Raw genomic sequence first — 22,486 nt, 5'->3', positions numbered from 1 at the left:
ACATCCAAAAAGGGTTTTACTTACTGCTGGACCGGGAGTTGCCTGTGGTGTATTTTCCATCCCCCTTTCTGGCAAACTGATGGTTGCAGGGTTTTGATCTCGTTTTTTTCTTCTGCTGTGCCTCCATTTTCATGTTCTTGAACCTTGTCATTTACCCAGTCAATGAGCGCTGTAATTATTCCCCCGATGCACGTGTATAACGGTTCCATTTGACAATTAAAAAAAAAAGTTATTAAGATTACATATGTGAAAATGTTACCCTTGTTCACAATTATTATCTATATATACTATATTAATGAACATTACAGGTGTCCTTCAATTGTAATATGGATGGAGAATAATATTTTACCAGTTGTGCAGTTGTACGCAGGACTTCTATAATTGTGAAAGTTCTGTGATAAATAGACCACGTGAAGATTAGGACCAAGAAAGGTCAGATTTGTGCAACACACAGTATTTTACCAGAGACACCCAGTTGTCCAATATATCTGGGTAAGGTTATACATTTGTATTGCTTATTTATATTTTGCAAAGTTTATGAATTAAAAAATATGGGAAAATGTGTCTCTTTTTAGTCAATGTACAATAGGATACAAGAGGTTTCTGTAACACTTGGATTGAAATTAAATTATATTTCTGTCAATACAGGTTTTGATGTGGGCATTTGATGCTTTTTAACTTGAAGTACCCTGAAAAAGCTATTAATTGTAACTATAATTGATAGATTATTTACATAAGCACTAATATAACTCTAAGAAAATAAGTGAAAAATGTTTTTTTCATCCTCTTGCATACATCTCGTTATTGTATTGATACAAGAAATTGCCAAGTAAACAAGAACAATAACACTTCCCAATGTTATTAAATTTGTTTTAGATGCTTTTTAGTGTTTTTAACTTGATGATGTTTTAGTTATGGTTTCTCTGTATTTTTTTTTTAGGCAATATGACATCTTGCAGATGAAATTACTTAAAAAGATAAGTGGCAGCACAACAAAGGAAAACAAAATTGAATTTGGTATAGTGGCTTCAACGAAGACATATTTTAAAAAGCAAAATTGAGGGTCAATTTTGCCAAAACAATAGGCATTTGAAGGACAGGAGGATGAAAAGTGATGTAAAGTATATACCTGGTAACTGCAGTAGTACCCTTACCCGTCGTGTTTTGACTTTGTTCTATTAATTTAATAAAATTGAAAAATAATGTATTGCTTTATATATTTAAATGTTATGCTCTGTAGGGTTATGGTGTTTATATATCCTCCCTTTTTTGCTGTCAAGAGTTTGTCAACGTTCAAAGCGCCGCAGAAGAACCTGTGTGAAATCAGAGACGAATCTTTGTACTCAAAATCAAAACTTTCACTTTTTCAATAGATGAAATTTTTACAAAGGTAAGTTTCACAGAAACTGATGAAATGATCACAGCAAATGGTGTCACAGATTTCTTAAACTGTCTATTATCCAGCAAAATTTATTTATTTTGCTATCCTTTTAAAAGTCACAGGCATAAATCAAGAGGAAGAACAAATATAGTGTTAAATGTTTTGCAATTAAATCTGAAACCATTTCCCTAAAACTAAAGAGAAAACAGCTTAAATCAACAAATATATCGATTTCCCTCACTGACTCGAATGACTTGAATTAGATTTGCCCAAGTATTGCATCTTTGCCAAATAGACATGATTCAGGATTGCAAAGCCGCGAGCAGCAGCTTCTTGTCAAAAATGGCCAAGAAGGTCCAGGGTGTCTGTGTGAAAGCTATCCGGAGGTACCGCAGAGGTACCTGGGTGGCAGAAGGGAGTTTGTAGTAATTGATGAGAGCAATTTCAGACACAAAGAAAAGGTACATTCTGTATGGGATATTTATGGCATTCCATTATTGTTTCATTTACTTTTAGCTTACTCTTTGCAGTCTGATAATAGGAAAATGTATTTGCAGATTATTGGAACACTATTAAGACAAAACTATAAAGTTCTTGAATGTCTAACAATAATACAACATATTTTGTGATAGCAGATTTAGCAATAATTAAAAAACTTTCCTCACAGATTGACCCATTTCACACAAAAGAATCAGCAGAATGATTCTTAAACAAAATGAAGGTAGAAATGTAGAGCAAATCTCCACTTTTGTTATATGTCCTTGTTATATAATAGTTACTGTATTTGATAATGTTTAACGTAACATGTTTCCCTTTTCTCTTTGTTTGGCAGTATCGAAGGGGAGGTTTTCTGCAACATGGCAAAGGAAACAATGAGTTTTTGGAATGCTGCGGGTGAAGACTGAAAAAAAGAAGCCAGTCCTGAGTCTAGTGGAGAACAGGACACAAAAACATCTCATACTCCTCATTGTTCATTACGGTTGACCACAAACTAGCATAATCACAGGTAAGTGGTAAATATACAGGGCAGTACTAGACAGTCTTAGTTACAACCATTTTACTGTCAATGACAGAATAACCTTTGTGATTCCTTGCACAGGTGCTCATACACAACACGTGTTGTTTCTTTCCTCTACTTTTCAACATGGAATAAACCTTTGCCTTTTCCTACTTGATTTGATGTATTTACTATTTTTTACAGTAGTAATTACTTGGTTGCCATGCCTCAAACTCAAAATAAATTTTATTTCTAAAAGTGTATAACAAATATTGTTTCCTTAAGATACTGTAAAGATACTTTGTCCAAGATTTCTGTTTTTGGATTTGCAAAATATTTTTATAAGTAATACAGTGGTTTAAATTATTGTCATTAAAAGAATCTTGTTTTGGATATGTGGTCTGTATTGTTGGCACTTTTAATGTGTGGTTTACAAAGGCATTATTGATGTCTTAATATTTCACTGCAACAAACTGGTTTTGCATTAATAAGCACAAAAAGGTTCACACTTTACGTGGGGTAATGCCAAAATTGAACATGCAATGAACCAGAGCTTTATTAATGTCTATTAATAGTTTACTGCAACATGAGTGTGCATTAATAAGCATTAATTGGTTCACACTTTACATGAGGTGCTGCAAAGAATGTACAGATGCAGCCATTCAAAACAAGCGGGCGATACCGCATTATTTTGCGGTGCGCTTGACGCAGTCTACCGCGAGTTACCGTAAATTCTCCTATAGTACCGCAAGTAAAATAATAGTATCCGGAATTTTCGCAAGGTGGAGCTAATAAAGCTCAACCTCTAATGTTTGAGCTGTCGCCATCAAAGTCTTTAACGAAGATATTTCTAATAGTATTAATAATGAATGACCTTGGACAAGCTGTAAACTCTAAGTGTTGCCCTGGTCCACATTCTTTTTTTCATTTACCGTCTTTGTAAAAGTAACACCACAGCATTTCTCAATCACGCATTTGTTTCCAATCATGCAAAGTACAGTAATTTTTGAGAATCTCTGATTCACCATGCCTTTCACATGCTCATAAAAGAGATTGATTTAGGAACATAAACATATTACTGTATGCAAACTGTACTGTATACAGTATCTATATGTATATTTAATGTCTTTACTGTGCCTGTTTAAGTATTGAATATTTATATGGAATTTTACCACTGAAGGGAAATCTTAGTAGTTCAGCATAAAAAGAATAGGAGCATACTGTAACGCGTGTGAAGGCCATAACCTATATTAATTTTGGAACTTAAACATACACTATATGGCTGGTCTCGGTACTTTAAAGAAAACATACAGATGCTGCCATTCAAAATGGGTGGGGTATTTCGCGGCATACCCCGGTGGGCGTGTCACGGTATCACGCAGTATCACGGGGTTAATCGCGTCATTTGACGTCATGCCGGAAAGTATCCGGCATCACCTTGTAAAACCGCCAGGGGGAGCTTAACCTCTCATGTACAGCATTTGAGCTTTTAAATTTGAACTGTGTATTACAGCATGTTAATCATCAGTCATTAAAATGTTGGTATATTTTATGAAAGCAAGATTGCTCAGTTGGACAAAAGTACACAACCTACCTTTATCAGAAATATTTATGCATCAAAGCCTTTACCGAAGATATTACTAATAGTATTAATAATGAATGACTTTGGACAAGCTGTATACTCAAAGTATAATTTCTTTAGCACATTTGTACAAGCACTTGGAATCTGTCCAAGCCCTACTTTGTCAGGCACTTTCTTTTACTTCAACGGGCATAAAAACTCCCTTGCTTTTAACAGGGCGTTTCATAATTTCTAACTACGAAAATGATTTAAAATGCGACACTTATCATTCAACTAGAGCTCAAAATATCACAAGGATCCTCAAGAGCACAGCAAAGACTGTATTAAAAGATACTTGTATCAGATACATGAGAATCCAGGCTTTTTTATCAACGCTTTCTTTTACGTATACCAGATATTATGGAACCACTTCAGAAGGGTGTCAGATTCCAGGAATCGGTACTTTAAAGAAAAAATACACACCATTTCTCCCTAAACATTTTAAGCATCGAAGTATTTAACTAACATGTGAAATAGCGTGTGAAAAAGTGGTAGTTTTAAGCTTTTCTGCTAATATAATATGGAATCGTGTATCTAAAGAAATTAATAACGATATGATTATATTCGTGTACTGCGACAGGGATGTGTAGGGCTGTTTTGCCTCTCTCTTTGCGCGACTTCCTTTGTAGCCCACTGCTCTATGTGCCCAATTACCAACTCACGGGTTGTGTGTTCAAATCCACCTGGTGCTGTGACTTTTCTTTTAACAAACATTTCTTCGAAAAAATAGAATAGCAATATTATGGACAATCAATTGACTTTTATATTTGAAAATATCACAACATGATCGATTCTAAGTCATTTTTGATAACAATGAACAGTCACCTTCTTCCCTTCTGACAACGGTGTGTGTGTGTGTGTGTGTGTGTGTGGGGGGGGGGGATCCCTTCAGATCTCCCTTCAGATTTAAAAGGTTATTAATCATATCTTCGGTGTTGCATCTTACCAGTGCAGCTGATCTTTTGCTGCCTGGGTGGGTCAACTATCACAAAGCTTTAGAGAACCTAACATTTCTATTATCAACAAATTGTAAATTTGTAATAGAGTAAAGTTTTATAGAGAAATGGAGGCTGGACAGTATGCGTTACAATATAAACATTTATATTGATTTAAATTGTGTTTTGATTTAAATCGCAAACGCGTGTTTAATTTAATATGTGTTTTTTTAATCATAATCAGACTAATGCAACATAAATTGATATAGTATCTTTGTCTTCTAAGTATCTTAAAAAACTTTCAGCATAGCTTTCTACCCGTTTAGATTTATTTTTCTTGGGATTTTGGGATCAAACGTGGAAGGATTCGATTGTAATAGTTTTTATTTTTCAAATACGTTTTAGAAAAGTGTAATCTATACCTGCCCAGACTGTACGCCTTCCCGCCCTGGTCACTTTCACACCTGTCCTGCTCTTCCCCGCGCACCCCAGCCGGGCGCTCTTCGGCCTCTGCCCGGGATGAATGTATATTTAGATCGCCTTTAAAGGTGGCTTCTCAAAACGCTTTACGGGATAAAAACAACCAGAACAGCAGCAACAACAATATTGTATTTCATTGCACTTTGAAAACCAAGTAATAACTTAACTCAGTACGTGCCAAACGTTTTGTATGTTGCTGTCGTGAATGCCTGCGTACCCATAAGTATCTTATTTGCCTTGAGTCCTGTCTACAGTATATTTGTCCCCCTATCTCCCTCAATTCAATTCAATTCAAGGTGTTTTATTTGCATGACAGATGGGTACAATTCTTGTTGGGAATGTATACTTTGATATTTACACCCGGCGCGGCACCGAGGGAGCGTCTGCATTTATAACTTAGTTTTTAAAATTAGTCAAGCAATATGAAGCATCTCCTTTTACTTTTAAGTCCCTTAAATACATTGAGCACAGCTTTCTCACCACTTAGATTACTTTTTGATACCATCCTTACACAAAGCAGAAACTTCTTGTATTTTCCAATGACATACAAGTGGAAAGATTACCGATTTTAATCGTCTTTAATTTTGTTACATTATACGTTTTAGGAACGTTTCATCTATACAAACACCACAAAACTATTCCCGATTGTATTTCTGAATGTTATGTTACACCTACAGTAGTTCACTGCTTTAAATACATCGAATTAAGAAAGTTAGGTGTAGCACTTTAGATCTTTTTTTCTGAACCAGGGAAAATCTGATCATGTTTCTCTATTACAATAATAAAAAACTTTATTTTACATATCACCTTTAAAAGTGGCATCTCAAAGCAATACAGTAGATGGAAATACAGTTAAAAGGGACCAAAGTAAATACCAGACAAACACAAACGCGTTTTTAATAAAATGCTTTTATTCATTCAGCAGAGAGAGAGGGAGACATCCAGCAGAGAGAGACACACACACAGGTTTTCATTGACAAAAAGTAATTGTTTTTTTTACATTCCTCTTGTCTAACAGGAATGTTTTGTTTGTGGACAGACTGCCCACAAACGTGAGACTGTCTTTCTCAGACTCACATTCCCGAATGTCCCCCGCCCCGGTCAACAATCCTAGGAAGAACACTTCTCACGTTCCTAAAACGTATAACGCAACAAAATTAAAGACGATTAAAATCTGTAATCTTTCCACTTGTACTGTATGTCATCGGAAAATACAAGAAGTTTCTGCTTTGTGTAAGGATGGTATCAAAAAGTAATCTAAGTGGTGAGAAAGCTGTGCTCAATGTATTTAAGGGACTTAAAAGTAAAATGAGATGCTTCATATTGCTTGACTGCTATACTATACATATTGCTATACTAGTTTGTCACTCTTCTCATCCCCTCTCTGCTAAATGGCTTTTGAATGGAGTCACATGAAGAGAGAGGTGAAACAGCCCTACACAGCCCTGTCGCTGTACACTAATATAATTATATCTTATTAATTTCTTTAGATACGCGATTCTTTTAATACAGTCTTTGTTGTGCTCTTGAAGGTCCTTGTGATACTTCGAGCTCTGGTTGAATGATAAGTGTCGCAGTTTAAAGTGTAGCAGTTTATTTATGGGTTGCAATTTAGAAAAAGTCAAAAACCTCACTCAAAATGCAAATTAGAGCTTTCTGGCAAGAGGAGACACCCAAATTAATAATGTAACATGCCACTGTTTGTGCATGAACAAAGTAATACTGAGATTTCCTTAGATAGTATACTTTAGATCTTTTTTTCTGAACCGGGGAAAATCTGATCATGTTTATCTATAACAATAATAAAAAAAAACATTATTTTACATATCACCTTTATGTGATATCACCTTAAGGACAGCACAAACAAGGGTTAATTGCACAATGGACCGCGCAAAGAAATTTAAAATGGTCTTCATTAGGTGTGAGGGTAGGAGTGGATTGCAGCAGGCATAATCGGCAAATTAGGAAAACAACAGGACAGGCGAGACGTTTATCCAGAGAGCGAGTGATCAGAAAAAGGAACAGCTGTTACGCCCAGGTTTTACGCTCTCTCTCTGCTGAATGAATGAAAGCATTTTATTAAAAATGCGTTTGCGTTTGTCTGGGTATTTACTTTGTAATCTGTGGTTTACATCTACTGTATTGTTTTGAGATGCCACTTTTAAAGGTGATATGTAAAATAAAGTTTTTTTATTATTGTTATAGAGAAACATGATCAGATTTTCCCTGGTTCAGAAAAAAGACGATTAAAATCTGTAATCTTTCCACTTGTATGCCATTGGAAAATACAAGAAGTTTCTGCTTTGTGTAAGGATGGTATCAAAAAGTTATCTAAGTGGTGAGAAAGCTGTGCTCCTCAAAGCGCTTTACAGGATAAAAACAATAGTGGCTGGGCAAACGATTTTTTTATAGAAATACAAAATGAGATATAATGATGTGTTCCGGCTAAGACATTAACAAGTACAACCCCCCTCTCTGCGGGAGTGCTGGCTGTGACGAATTAAACCGGTTTCACAGGTATTTTCAAAGTAGAAGGGGGCGAGATTTCCAGCTTAATTTTCGTGTTAAATATTTTTTTTTAATTCAAATTCATTTTATACAGCAATCGCATATTTGGATACCGTTTCATAAAACTTTCATGCTTACAATGTTTAGGTAGAAATGGAAGACTGATAATGGAATGGAATGGAATGAATGATAAGTGTCGCAGTTTAAATAATTTTCCTAGTTAGAAATTATGAAATGCTCTGTTAAAAGCAAGGGAGCTTTTATGTCCGTTGCAGTAAAAGAAAATGCCTGACAAAGTAGGGCTTGGACAGATTCCAAGTGCATTTTTGCAATTTTCGTTGCATTGTCCATTGTGCTGCTGTAATACAGCTTAAAATAAGTCTAAACTGTATCAGCTTTATTTATGGGTTGCACTTTAGTAAAAGTCAAAAACCGCACTCAAAATGCAATTTAGACCTTTCTGGCAAGAGGAGACACCCAAATTAATAATGTAACATGCCACTGTTTGTGCATGAACAAAGTTATACTGCTATTTTCCTTAGATACAGATGCAGCCATTCAAAGTGCGCGGTACAGACACGTACCGGAGGTAATTGGCTGAGGCGTCGTGCATCGTGACGCGCGATGATGCAAAATACCGCGGTGCGTGATTGGTTGACCGACAGGGGCACTCGTGGTCCGTTGGTCTGTCGTAGAAAGACTTACTGTAAACGTCTTTACTGTGCCCGTTGTAGATATTGAATTTTACCACTGAAGGGAAATCTTAGTAGCTGAGAATAGGAGCATACTGTAACGCGTGTGAAGGCCATAAACGATGTTAATTTTGGAACATAAACATACAGTATATAGCTGGTCTTGGTACTTTAAAGAAAAAAATACACACCAGTATTCCATTTCTCCCTAAACATTGTAAGCTTCGAAGTCTTTAACTAACGTGATACCGGAGTCAACAAGCATACTTTTAGAATTTGATTAAAAGGGAATATAATATGGAATCGCGTATCTCAAGAATTTAATAACGGTATTCGTGTGCTGCGACAGGGCTGTGTAGGGCTGTTTCGCCTACCTGTTCATGCGAGCTATCTCGTAGCCGACTGGTCTAGGTGCGTGACTACCAACTGGCAGGTAGTGTGTTCGAATCCAGCTGGTGCTGGGCTATCCTTTTAACAAACATTTCTTCGAAAAAATAGAATAGCGATATTATGGACAATCAATTGACTTTTATATTTCAAAATATCGCAACATGATCGATATTTGCGATATTTTGAACATATCTTCCAGCTTCTATTGTGTGTGTGTGTGCAACAGAGTAAATTTTTATAGAGAAATGGAGGCTGGACAGTATGCGTTACAATATAAACATTTATATTGATTTAAATCGTGTTCTGATTTAAATCGCAAACGCGTGTTTAATTATGTGTTTTTTAATCATAATCAGGCTAATGCGTTTCTACATTTTCTGTATGAACCAGCTTAGAGGTTCATACAGAAAGACAGCTTGTGTTTAAATTGAGTGTAAGGTAATTTATGCTTCTAAAGTCATGGTCAGTATTTATTATTGTACTGTGCTGTAAATGTTTTCTGTGCCAAGTCACATTATTTTATAGCGATTTTATTGCGTTATTAAATCCGGTGGCGCTGTGTGTTAGTTTCCTGACTCCCATTATTTAAACTGCGACACTGATCATTCATCTCTAAATAAACTTTATTTTATATAGCGTTTTAAACGAATAGGTAATTAGATTGCTCATAAACCTAATCGCTTTTTCTACATAAACACAGCGTGATTGCTCTCTGAAAATGCTTTTCCTTTATTTTTAAAGTAGGCTCAGATTTCAACTATAGATCGTATTATTATAAACTTTCTTGGAAAAATGTATTTTATGTAAACCATGTTTGCTATTAATTCATTTAGGGCTAAAATACGTTCATTGTCTTCCAATCGAGTCGAGTTGACGTTGGAAGCCTGCCACACCCGGACTGTTAAACCAACTCATTAGCACGTCAAAGCCTATTGAGCCAGTATTGGCTTTAGTATTTCCCCCCTTCTCCCCTCAATTCAATTCAATTCAAGGTGTTTTATTTGCATGACAGATGGGTACAAGCAGTGTTGGGTATGTATATTGTAACGCTTACGGCAGACAGGCACCGTGTAAGAGCCGACGCACCAGAGCAGCGCACCGAGGGAGCGTCTGCATTTATAACTTAGTTTTTAAAATTAGTCAAGCAATATGAAGCATCTCCTTTTACTTAGTGCCTGAGCATACTGCAACGCGTGTGAAGTCCATAAACGATATTAATTTTGGAACTTAAACATACAGTATATGGCTGGTCTCGGTACTTTAAAGAAAACATACACACCAGTATTCCATTTCTCCCTAAACATTTTAAGCATCGAAGTCTTTAACTAACACGATACCAGAGTCAACAAGCATACTTTTAGAATTTGATTAAAAGGGAATATAATATGGAATCGTGTATCTCAAGAATTTAAAGACCAGACAGTCGCAAACTCGTTTTCAATAAAATTATTTTATTCATTCAGCAGTTTGTGAGAGGGACATCCAGCAGGGAGAGACACACACACCGGTTTTCATCGACAAAATTGTTTTTTTTCAATTCCTCTTGTCTAACAGGAATGTTTTGTTTGTGGACAGACTGTTAGACAAGAGGAAAAGACCTCCTCCTCCTACGAAGCATTTCGTTGATCCGATCATGAATTCTTTTACAGTCGTACGCAGCAAGGGTTGAGAATCTCTGATTCACCATCGTACTAATGGTTTCCCGGAGATTGCAAGGCAAGGCACTTTTGCCTCTGGACCCATCGAAATTTACAGACGTGGTCCACCCCCAGTAAATTTCAAAAGTCACAAGATTTCGAAACACGAGGGCGGCGTAGCGGTCGGCTCTTGCTTTCCCGTCTATGCCGATGCACTGCAAGTACAACCCCCCCTTACAACCCCCCGATTAAAAAATAAATAAAAATTTGAATCTCCTGCGGAACACATTCCATAAGAATCAGCGGTTCTACAACATATATCGCCTTTAAAGGTGGCTTCTCAAAACGCTTTACGGGATAAAAACAACCAGAACAGCAGCAACAACAATATTGTATTTCATTGCACTTTGAAAACCAAGTAATAACTTAACTCAGTACGTGCCAAACGTTTTGTATGTTGCTGTCGTGAATGCCTGCGTACCCATAAGTATCTTATTTGCCTTGAGTCCTGTCTACAGTATATTTGTCCCCCTATCTCCCTCAATTCAATTCAATTCAAGGTGTTTTATTTGCATGACAGATGGGTACAATTCTTGTTGGGAATGTATACTTTGATATTTACACCCGGCGTGGCACCGAGGGAGCGTCTGCATTTATAACTTAGTTTTTAAAATTAGTCAAGCAATAGGAAGCATCTCCTTTAACTTTTAAGTCCCTTACTGTATTTTTGTATTATATTCCCTATTAATCAAACTCTAAGAGTATGTATCGGCTTGTCAGTCAGGTCTTTTTTTCTCTATTTCAATTGTCGTTTACACATACACGACTTTAAAAGCTAGCAAGACAGGTTTTGATTCACATTAGCTGGCAAGCCTTGTTAAAAAAAACAATGATAATGTAACATGTCACTGTTTGTTCATGAACAAAGTTATACTGAGATTTCCTTAGATATGCGATTAAAAAATAAATAAAAATTTGAATCTCCTGCGGAACACATTCCATAAGAATCAGCGGTTCTACAACATATATCACCTTTAAAGGTGGCTTCTCAAAACGCTTTACGGGATAAAAACAACCAGAACAGCAGCAACAACAATATTGTATTTCATAGCACTTTGAAAATTGCATTTGAGCACGGTTTTTGACTTTTTTTAAATTGCATTTTGGGCGCGGACAGCACATACAAGGGTTAATGAACTGCGCACCTCACCGTACCAGGCCACCACTGCGTCACACCACACAGCTGCCAGCGCACTTCACCGTGCCAGGCCACCACTGCGTCACACCACACAGCTGCCAGCGCACCTCACCGTGCCAGGCCACCACTGCGTCACACATATTTCAGCGCCATATATTTCATGGATATTATGGAATATAATGGATGGATATCTTAGTTATCTTTCTAGTTCACATGTTTGCATGCATAATTTAATTTTGAAAGCCACTGAGACATCAGGTACTACTGTTGTATTTATGAAAAAGAAACAAAACAAAAAACATACTAACAACTGTGCCATCCTACTCTTTAGTTAATACATTTTATTATTCATAAACAGTTAACATTGTTAGCAAAATATTTTGAATTATATTTAACCCTATTTTTTCTTTAGTTTTGTATTTAACTTATTATATGATAGTCAGACTTAATGTTTCGAAGTCTTTAACTAACGCGATACCGGAGTCAACAAGCATACTTTTAGAATTTGATTAAAAGGGAATATAATATGGAATCGCGTATCTCCAGAATTTAAAGACCAGACAATCGCAAACTCGTTTTCAATAAAATTATTTTATTCATTCAGCAGTTTGTGAGAGGGACATCCAGCAGGGAGAGACACACACACCGGTTTTCATTGACAACATTGTTTTTTTTTTCAATTCCTCTTGTCTAACAGGAATGTTTTGTTTGTGGACAGACTGTTAGACAAGAGGAAAAGACCGCCTCCTTCTACGAAGCATTTCGTTGATCCGATCACGAATTCTTTTCCAGTCGTACGCAGCAAGGGTTGAGAATCATACCGTTTCGCGCTTCTTATTAGTTGCTCAAAAGTAATTTGACCGTATGAAATGCATAATATAAACCTAGAAACATATACGTGAGCAGTACGTAAGCACTGTAGTATCGGTTTTAAGACATACCTCTCAAATACTGTAAATCAAGTTAAAAATATCTCAAGACCGATTCTGGTCATAATGAAACCATGTTCATTATTGCAGTTCTTGCAGTTCTTTTGCAACATTAATATAATTATATCGTTATTAATTTCTTGAGATACGCGATTCCATATTATATTCCCTTTTAATCAAATTCTAAAAGTATGCTTGTTGACTCCAGTATCACGTTAGTTAAAGACTTCGAAGCTTACAATGTTTAGAGAGAAATGGAATACTGGTGTGTATTTTTTTCTTTAAAGTACCGAGACCAGCCATATACTGTATGTTTATGTTCCAAAATTAATATCGTTTATGGCCTTCACACGCGTTACAGTATGCTCCTATTTTTTTATGCTCAGCTACTAAGATTTCCCTTCAGTGGTAAAATTAGATATGAATATTCAATACTTAAACGGGCACAGTTAAGACATTAAATATACATATACATACTGTATACAGTACAGTTTGCATACGGTAATATGTTTATGTTACGCGATTAAAAAATAAATAAATAAAAATGAAAGGTCCAGCACCAGCTGGATTCAAACACACATCCTGCCAGTTGATAGTCACGCACCTAGACCAGTAGGCTACAAGACAGCTCGCATGAACAGGCAGGCGAAACAGCCCTACACAGCCCTGTCGCAGTACACGAATTCTTTAGATACGCGATTCCATATTATATTAGCAGAAAAGCTTAAAACTACCACTTTTTCACACGCTATTTCACATGCTAGTTAAATACTTCGATGCTTAAAATCGTTAGGGAGAAATGGAATACCGGTGTGTATTTTTCCTTTAAAGTGCCGATTCCTGGAATCTGACAGGCTGACACCCCTCTGAAGTGGTTCCATAAAATCTGGTATACGGAAAAGAAAGCGTTGATAAATACAAGTGTCTTTTAATACACTCTTTGCTGTGCTCTTGAGGATCCTTGTGATATTTTGAGCTCTAGTTGAATGATAGGTGTCGCATTTTAAATCATTTTCGTAGTAAGAAATTATGAAACGCCCTGTTAAAAGCAAGGACGTTTTTATGCCCGTTGAAGTAAAACAAAATGCCTGACAAAGTATGGCTTGGACAGATTCCAAGTGCTTGTACAAATGTGCTAAAGAAATTATACTTTGAGTATACAGCTTGTCCAAAGTCATCCATTATTAATACTATTAGTAATATCTTCAGTAAAGGCTTTGATGCATAAATATTTCTGATAAAGGTAGGTTGTGTACTTTTGTCCAACTGAGCAATCTTGCTTTCATAAAATATACCAACATTTTAATGACTGATGATTAACATGCTGTAATACACAGTTCAAAATTAAAGGCTCAAATGCTGTACATGAGAGGTTAAGCTCCCCCTGGCGGTTTTACAAGGCGACCCCGGATAGTTAGTCACGTGACACACGTGAACTGCGTGATACCCCGGTGGGCGTGTCGCGGTATGCCGCGAAATACCTCACCCATTTTGAATGGCTGCATCTGTACGCGATTAAAAAAAAAAATTTTTTTGAATCCCCGGCGGAACACATTCCATAAGAATCAGCGCTTTTATATATCGCTTTTAAATACATATATTTAAACACGCGTTTACGATTTAAATCAAAACGCGATTCAAATCAATATAAATGTTTATTTTGTAATGCATAGGTGACTATTCATTGTTATTAAAAAGACTTAAATTCGATCATGTTGTGATATTTAGAAATATAAATTTGTTTGGTGCGAGGGAGGTTTTATTCAATCTCTGACCAAGGGAAACGTTTCATTTTTTCAAAGAAATGTTTGTTAAAAAAAATATATCATGGCTCCAGCAGGATTCGATCACAGACTGTGATGTGGGAGTCAGGAACCTAACCCACAGCGCCACCGGCAAGGTCACATGCAGAATGCTGAAAAAGCACTATAGAAACATTATCAACAGACAATGTACAGCTTGTACTATTCTTGTGTTGCGGTACATGAATATAATTATATCGTTATTAATTTCTTTAGATACGCGATTCCATATTATATTACCTTTTAATCAAATTCTAAAAGTATGCTTGTTGACTCCGGTATCACGTTAGTTAAAGACTTCGATGCTTAAAATGTTTAGGGAGAAATGGAATACTGGTGTGTATTTTTTCTTAAAAGTACCAAGACCAGCCATATACTGTATGTTTATGTTCCAAAATTAATATCGTTTATGGCCTTCACACGCGTTACAGTATGCTCCTATTCTTTTTATGCTCAGCTACTAAGATTTTTCTCTTCAGTGGTAAAATTCCATATGAATATTCAATACTACAACGGGTACAGTAAAGATGTTTACTGTAAATCTTTCTACGACAGACCAACGGACCATGAGTGCCCCTGTCAGTCAACCAATCACCGACAGGGGCGCGGTACCGCGCGTCATCTTGCGTCACATTGCACGACGCCGTAGCCAATTACCTCCGGTACGTGTCTGTACCGCGCACTTTGAATGGCTGCATCTGTACACACCAGTATTCCATTTCTCCCTAAACATTTTAAGCATCGAAGTCTTTAACAAATGTGTTACCGGAGTCAACAAGCATACTTTTAGAATTTGATTAAAAGGGAATATAATATGGAATCGCGTATCTAAAGAAATTAATAACGATATAATTATATTCATGTACTGCAACACAAGAATTGTAGATGCTGTATGATGTCTGTTGATAATGTTTTGTAGGGCTTTTTCAACACTTCTCATGTGACTGTGCCGGTGGCGCAGTGGGTTAGGTTCCCGCCTACCATCTCACATGCTGGGTGTTTGAATTCTGCTAGAGCCATGATTTTTTTTTAACAAACATTTCTTTGAAAAAATAAAACGTTTCCCTGGCTCGGAGATTAAATAAAACTTCACTCGCACCAAACAAATTTATATTTCTAAATATCACAACATGATCGAATTTAAGTCTTTTTAATAACAATGAATAGTCACCTATGCATTACAATATAAATATTTATATTGATTTAAATCGCGTTTAAATCGCTTTTATTTAAAACCCATAAATAATGCTGATACTGTTTAGACTTTTATTTAAAACTGTATTACAGCAGCACAATGCACAATGCAACGTAAATCGCTATCTTTGTCTTCTGCGTAATAATGTTCACCTCTCTGTCCAGCAAATTAACAATAGTAATGTAACGCATACAGCCATCAGGGTGTGTAAAAGCCGGCTTACCAGAGCGGTGACGTCGCCGCCCTTCCCTGTGATAGCAGGACTACAGCTAGTGCGCTGTAGCGAGATCTCTCTTTGGCTCACTGGGCTAGGTCCCTGTTGAGTGATGCAGGAGTCCTGGGTTTGAGCCCCTGATGGTGGGGGGCTGACCTAATGTAGCAAGGGTGCCTGCCTGAGCCCTGTTGCGTTACAGTAATAATAATGAACTTTATTGTATAGGGCGCCTTTAAAGGTGGCTTCTCAAAGCGCTTTACAGGATAAAAACAATAACAACAATACTGTTAGGCTGGGCAAATGATTTTTATTTTAAAGAAATACAAAATGAGATATAATGATGTATTCCGGCTTAGACATTAACGAAGAGCATAACACGTGGGTGGCGTAGCGGTCGGCTCTGGCTTTCCTATCTACTGTATACCGATACACTGCAAGTACAACCCCCCTCTCTTCGGGAGTGCTGGCTGTGATGAATTAAACTGGTTTCACAGGTATTTTCAAAGTAGAAGGGGGTGAGATTTCCAGCGAAAGACACCTCCCCCCCTCCAAAACCAAGGAAGAACAGTACTTACTAGTTAAGAAAGCTAGGCTCCTCAATGAAATCGCTTTAACATGCTAATGCGTTGGTGTAACAGTCTGGGCGTGGCAAGCTTCTAATGCCAACCCGACTATGGCGAAAGGAACCCTTCTTTCATTGGAAGACAATGAACATATTCTAGCCCTAAATGAATTAATAGCAAACATGGTTTACATAAAAGACATTTTTCCAAGAATGTTTAGCCTTTGTCACTAATGAAACCACTAAATAAAGACATAAATATAGAAATCTTAAGATTTTTAAAATACATGACTTTGCTAAAATTAATTTTAAAATAAAAATGATTACATGCGCCAGCGGAGAGAGAGAACAGGGGAGGGATGTTGGTTTTGCATAAGGGTGGGGCTATTGAAATGAGGTGTATTTGGGAATGTGGAGTTACATGTTCAAGCTGTTTGTGAATTATCGTTGTTGAGTATGGAGTGTTGAGGTATTGATTTTATGTAATGCTTTATGTTGAAAATTGAGGTGGATTTTGTTTATGATAAAGAGGATAAACTGGGAAGGGAGGAGGGTTTGGTTTTGCATAAGGGGCGGGTTTATGATAATTGGAGGAATTTGAGATAGTTTAATGATTTGATATATTTGATTTTGTATTGTGGTTGGTATCTATGTTTTTGGTTGGTATTATGTTTATATGGTTGTTTTTGTTGGTTGGTCATTTTTGATTATTGGATGTAATAATCGAGAGAGAGAGAAAGAGAGAGCTCAGAATCCCTTCCCCCAACGGAAAGATAGACACATGTTTTCACAGTTTAGAAGCCGCTCTTCAGACGCAGGGGAGCGAGCAGCCCCTAGATAAAACATCAACTTTATTTAAACTCCAACTTTTAAAATACACATTTCTAATAGAAAGAAATCATCTTCCTGGTACAGTATGTATAGCAGACCAGCACGTCTTTTTTCTCCAATCAGAGGGGTGTCAGATGGTGTCAGCCAATCACCATTCTGAAGCCCTACCGTAATTTCTGGTATCGGGAGACCCCAGAATTCTGTCCCGTAATTTAGATAGATGATAGATACTTTTATTGATCCCGTGGGGGAAATAAAGTAAATCATTTTCATTTTAGGAAATTATTAAACGCTCGGTTAAAAGCAAAGGAGATTATCTGTTATAGTGGACATAAAAACAAGAGTTTGCTGCAGCGTTATTGGAAACCCAAATTTAACAAAAAATCGCTGGCATTATATCCTAGACACAGACTGGCGCCAGACCGGGAGAATGTCCCCAGCGTAACAGAAAATGCCTGATGAACTAGGGATTGGACAGTTTCCAAGTGCTTGTACAATCGATGGAAATGTTCAAATAAATGTGCAAAAGAAATAAACTAAATAATCATTAATTTCTTTATCATATTGGCTAGCTAATGTCTTCTCTGTGCTAGTTAGTGGCTGTGTTTCTGCTTTGGGTAGCAACGGGTGACTGTTCTCAGGCAGAAGATGTAAACAGCTTCATTTTCATGTTAAATAATTTTTTTTAATTAAAATTAATTCCATACAGCAATCGCATATTTGGGTACCGTTTCATAAAACTTTCATGCTTAAAATGTTTAGGGAGAAATGAAAGACTGGTGTGTATTTTTTCTTTCAACTACCAAGACCAGCCATACACAGTACAGTTTACATACAGTAATGTTTATGTTCCTAAATTAATATCGTTTATGACCTTAAGATGCGTTATGCTCCTCTTCTTTTTATGCTCAGCTACTAAAATTTCCCTTTAGTGGTAAAATTCCATATAAATATTCAATACTAAGCGGATTAAAATGTGCACAGTAAAGAGATTAAATGATTAAGTGATTTTCACTACCAACCAATGCACCACGAGTGCCCCTGTCGGTCATTTTGGCCAGCCAATCATTTACCGCGGTGCCCTGCGGTGGCTTGTGGGTAGTTTACCGTACCGCGGGTTTGTACCGTGCATTTTGAATGGCTGCATCTGTATTAAAGGCTTATAAAGCCTTTCCAAATGCCTATTAATAATACATAGCAACCCAATGTGGGGTTAGTAAATAGGAGGGTTGTCCATAAGGTTTAGTCTGAATGTGGTTGATGGTTATACGTGACAGAATACTGTAACAGAACATTCATAAAATTCTTAATACAAGAAATTGCATATGACAAATAGAGTGATCTTATCTTATCTAAAAGAACATACTGCAATTCTACCACGGTCCTGGATGAAAGGAGTCAACAGCCTGGAGGTGCATTCACACTCTCTTCAACACATCTACATTTCCCATAAGTATCTAGTATACCTTCAATTGTGATCTTGTAGATGAGTAAGCTGTGGATCTCTTCAAAACTTTTTCTATAAAGCACTTACAGATTCACCAGTATTCCACTTTCTTCCTAAACATTTTAAGCATCAAAGTCTTACATGTGGTTAATTTGCACATTTTTACGTGCTCCTTCTCACTATATTAAGTTTATATACTTTGTAAAAAGTTATAATGTTTTAACCTTTTCTGTGAATAAGCTCGTTATTGCAGTAAACAAAAGCATAGTTTTCAGAATTTGATTAATAGGGAATATAATATGGAATCGCGTATAATCATATACTACTAAAGAAAGCAGTACACTTTCTATGGATATGTCTGCCTCAGTTTCACTTCTTCCCACATGATTACATCTCTGGCGTAACGGCTTAAGCATGTGCCTTATATGCCCGAGGTTGGAGGTTTAAGCCCAGCTATTGTCATGAGTTTTCTTTTAACAAATAAAAATTTCTTTGAAATACTAAAATAGTAAATATTATGGACACTATACTGACATTTTTTATATTTCTAAATATCACAACATGATCGAAGCTAAGTCATTTATTAATAACAACGAATAATTTCAAACTGCTACTGATATTATAACTGATAATAAATATTATCGACACTATATTGAACTTGTTGGTATTTCTAAATATCACAAAACATTCAAACTTGACTGAGTTAAGTGATTACCATTTTCCATGAATACTTGTGCTCGTTATTGCAGTAAAAGAAACTCATACTTTTTAGAATTTCATTATTGGGGAATATAATATGGAATCACATATCTAAAGAAATTAGTAACGATATTAATTTAAGGATCTAAATATATGGATTTATATAGCTGGTAGTATTACTGTATTCCACTTTCTTTGAAACTCCAGCTGAATCCCCAGATTTAAATCCAATAGAGATGGTGTGGCATTCCCTGAAAGATGATTTTCGGAAAACGGCTAAATCTAGCACAAAGCAAGAACTGATCAATACGATTTACAAGTTCTTGGAGGAAGAACTGACAGAACAAAGTTGCAACAATTTTATTAACAGGTTGTTTCATGTTCTTCCTAAGATTGTTGGCTGTAGTGGAGGACATTTGGGAATTTGATTTCATAGATGCTTTTGTTCTGTCTTGCATTGTCAGATTGTGAATAAATAAAAGCATTTAATTAAACATGCATTTGCGATTTTAATCAAGAAGGGGGTAATGGGGACTCTCTATTTTACTCTGTTGTAAGTGCTTTATTATAAACACCCAAAAATAAATTCACAGTAATAAATGACAGCTCGATGTGAACGTGAGTTCAACATCAATAAGAGGAGGTTTGCAAAGTGATAAGGGTAAGCAAATTCAGTGGACTTCATCTGAAATACCTGATTATAGTGCATAATACAAGGTATTATTGTTGTATTGAATAATACATTCTATTATAAATATTTCTTCATAGCCTGTTCTTCAGGAAAACACCACACACGTGAAACGATCTTACATGTATTTTGTTATTTTGCCACAGGCTGTGGGTCTCTGTTCTCGGCCACTGGCCAGGGTGCCAACCTGTAAAAGCAGCACCTGTGTGAAGACTTTTAGGTAGCACCAGGAGCAGTATGACTCATTGCTGGGGAGGATAGGGAGGTTGGAGACACTCCTAAAGATCTAGAAGCCGGAGACAGTATGTTCCGGCAGTCAAACACTAGGTCAGCTGTCTCCAAACAGACCTTCATCTCTTGATAAGTGCCTCTCCCCGCTGCGCAGGTTGCTGTACCTGGCTGAGTGCATATCTCCACATAGCCCTCTGCCCCCAGCAGAGCACACACCACCTCAGGACACTCCATCCTGGCCTCTCTGCTCACCACTGTCCAGGAATTGGCTGGTGTTGTCCCCGCTGTCCATCTCCCTTCAGGAAGCACCATTTACACTGCAGAATTAACAGATGCCAATGTAACGTACAGTTCTCCCAGATATCCAACTTTTGCCCATAAGTCAAGAGAAGAAGGAAGGATTGTACGTGCAATGCATTACAGATGCAGCCATTCAAAGTGCGCGGTACTGACACGTACCGGAGGTAATTGCCTACGGCGTCGTGCATCGTGACGCGCGATGACGCAAAATACCGCGGTGCGTGATTGGTTGACCGACAGGGGCACTCGTGGTCCGTTGGTCTGTCGTAGAAAGACTTACTGTAAACGTCTTTACTGTGCCCGTTGTAGATATTGAATTTTACCACTGAAGGGAAATCTTAGTAGCTGAGCATAAAAAGAATAGGAGCATACTGTAACGCGTGTGAAGGCCATAAACGATATTAATTTTGGAACATAAACATACAGTATATGGCTGGTCTCGGTACTTTAAAGAAAAAAATACACACCAGTATTCCATTTCTCCCTAAACATTGTAAGCTTCGAAGTCTTTAACTAACGTGATACCGGAGTCAACAAGCATACTTTTAGAATTACTTTTGAGCAACTAATAAGAAGCGCGAAACGGTATGCGTTTTAGTTTCGTTTTGTGCTGGGACCCGTGGATTGATTAGAGATATCAAGTACATACAAGTCATTTTTTAAATGTTGTAGTTCGTCTTGAAAAAATGTTACGAGTACATCATCTATCAACAATTACACAGGTTCTGTTTCCATATTGCGGATTTTGGTTACGTAATATTATTTTCTAGATTTCACGTTGTGAATATGATGGGATGTCTGATGGGATGTTTCTAAAAATCCATCCTCTGTAAAACGTCTTCTCTAGTTGTCCTGCATATGTATTCGCTAATGAAGCTGTGTGTTCTGAGCCTGGATCTCTACATTTCTGTATGAACCAGCTAAGAGGGCTAAAGACAGCTTGTGTTTAAATTGAGTGTAAGGCAATTTATGCTTCTAAAGTCATGGTCAGCATTTATTTTTGTACTGTGCTGTAAACTTGTTCTGTGCCAAGTCACATTATTTTATAGCGTTTTTATAGCGTTATCAAATACGGTGTTACTGTAGTTTCCTGACTCCCATGTCACATGGTCTGTGATTGAAACCTGTAAAACCGGTTTAATTCGTCACAGCCAGCACTCTTCAGGTGTGAGGGTCTTCTGCTCAGAATGAAACGCTAAAATGTTTGTGTATATTCTAATGGTAGTGGGGGCAGGGTGTGTGGGAACAGGTTTGGTTGAAATTGCATTGGAGATCTATGTTCTTCACACCTGAAACATTTTCTCTGAAAGCATTTTCTTCGCAGTTTAACCGATCTTGTTACAGCATGTTACAGTTTACTATTATTAACCATATTAATTTTAAGTGCTTAATGTAAAATCTTGTAAAAATATATTTTCATTGTTCAAATATACATTAAGTCTGACTATCATATAATAAGTTAAATACAAAACTAAAGAAAAAATAGGGTTAAATATAATTCAAAATATTTTGCTAACAATGTTAACTGTTTATGAATAATAAAATGTATTAACTAAGGAGTAGGATGGCACAGTTGTTAGTATGTTTTTTGTTTTGTTCCTTTTTCATAAATACAACAGTAGTACCTGATGTCTCAGTGGCTTTCAAAATTAAATTATGCATGCAAACCTGTGAACTAGAAAGATAAGTAAGATATCCATCCATTATATTCCATAATATCCATGAAATATATGGCGCTGAAATATGTGT

General features: G+C 36.7%; 1 pseudogene; it reads left to right on the top strand.

Annotated features, from left to right (window-relative positions):
* The first annotated feature begins 1,244 nt into the window (after positions 1-1,244).
* Positions 1,245-20,609, top strand: LOC148676487 (uncharacterized; annotated as a pseudogene).
* Positions 20,610-22,486: the final 1,877 nt, after the last annotated feature.

Source organism: Lepisosteus platostomus, chromosome 2 (genome assembly GCF_059453375.1).
Source record: "Lepisosteus platostomus isolate fLepPlt1 chromosome 2, fLepPlt1.hap1, whole genome shotgun sequence".
Taxonomy (NCBI): Eukaryota; Metazoa; Chordata; class Actinopteri; order Semionotiformes; family Lepisosteidae; genus Lepisosteus; species Lepisosteus platostomus.
This window is presented reverse-complemented; position numbering and strand designations above follow the sequence as displayed.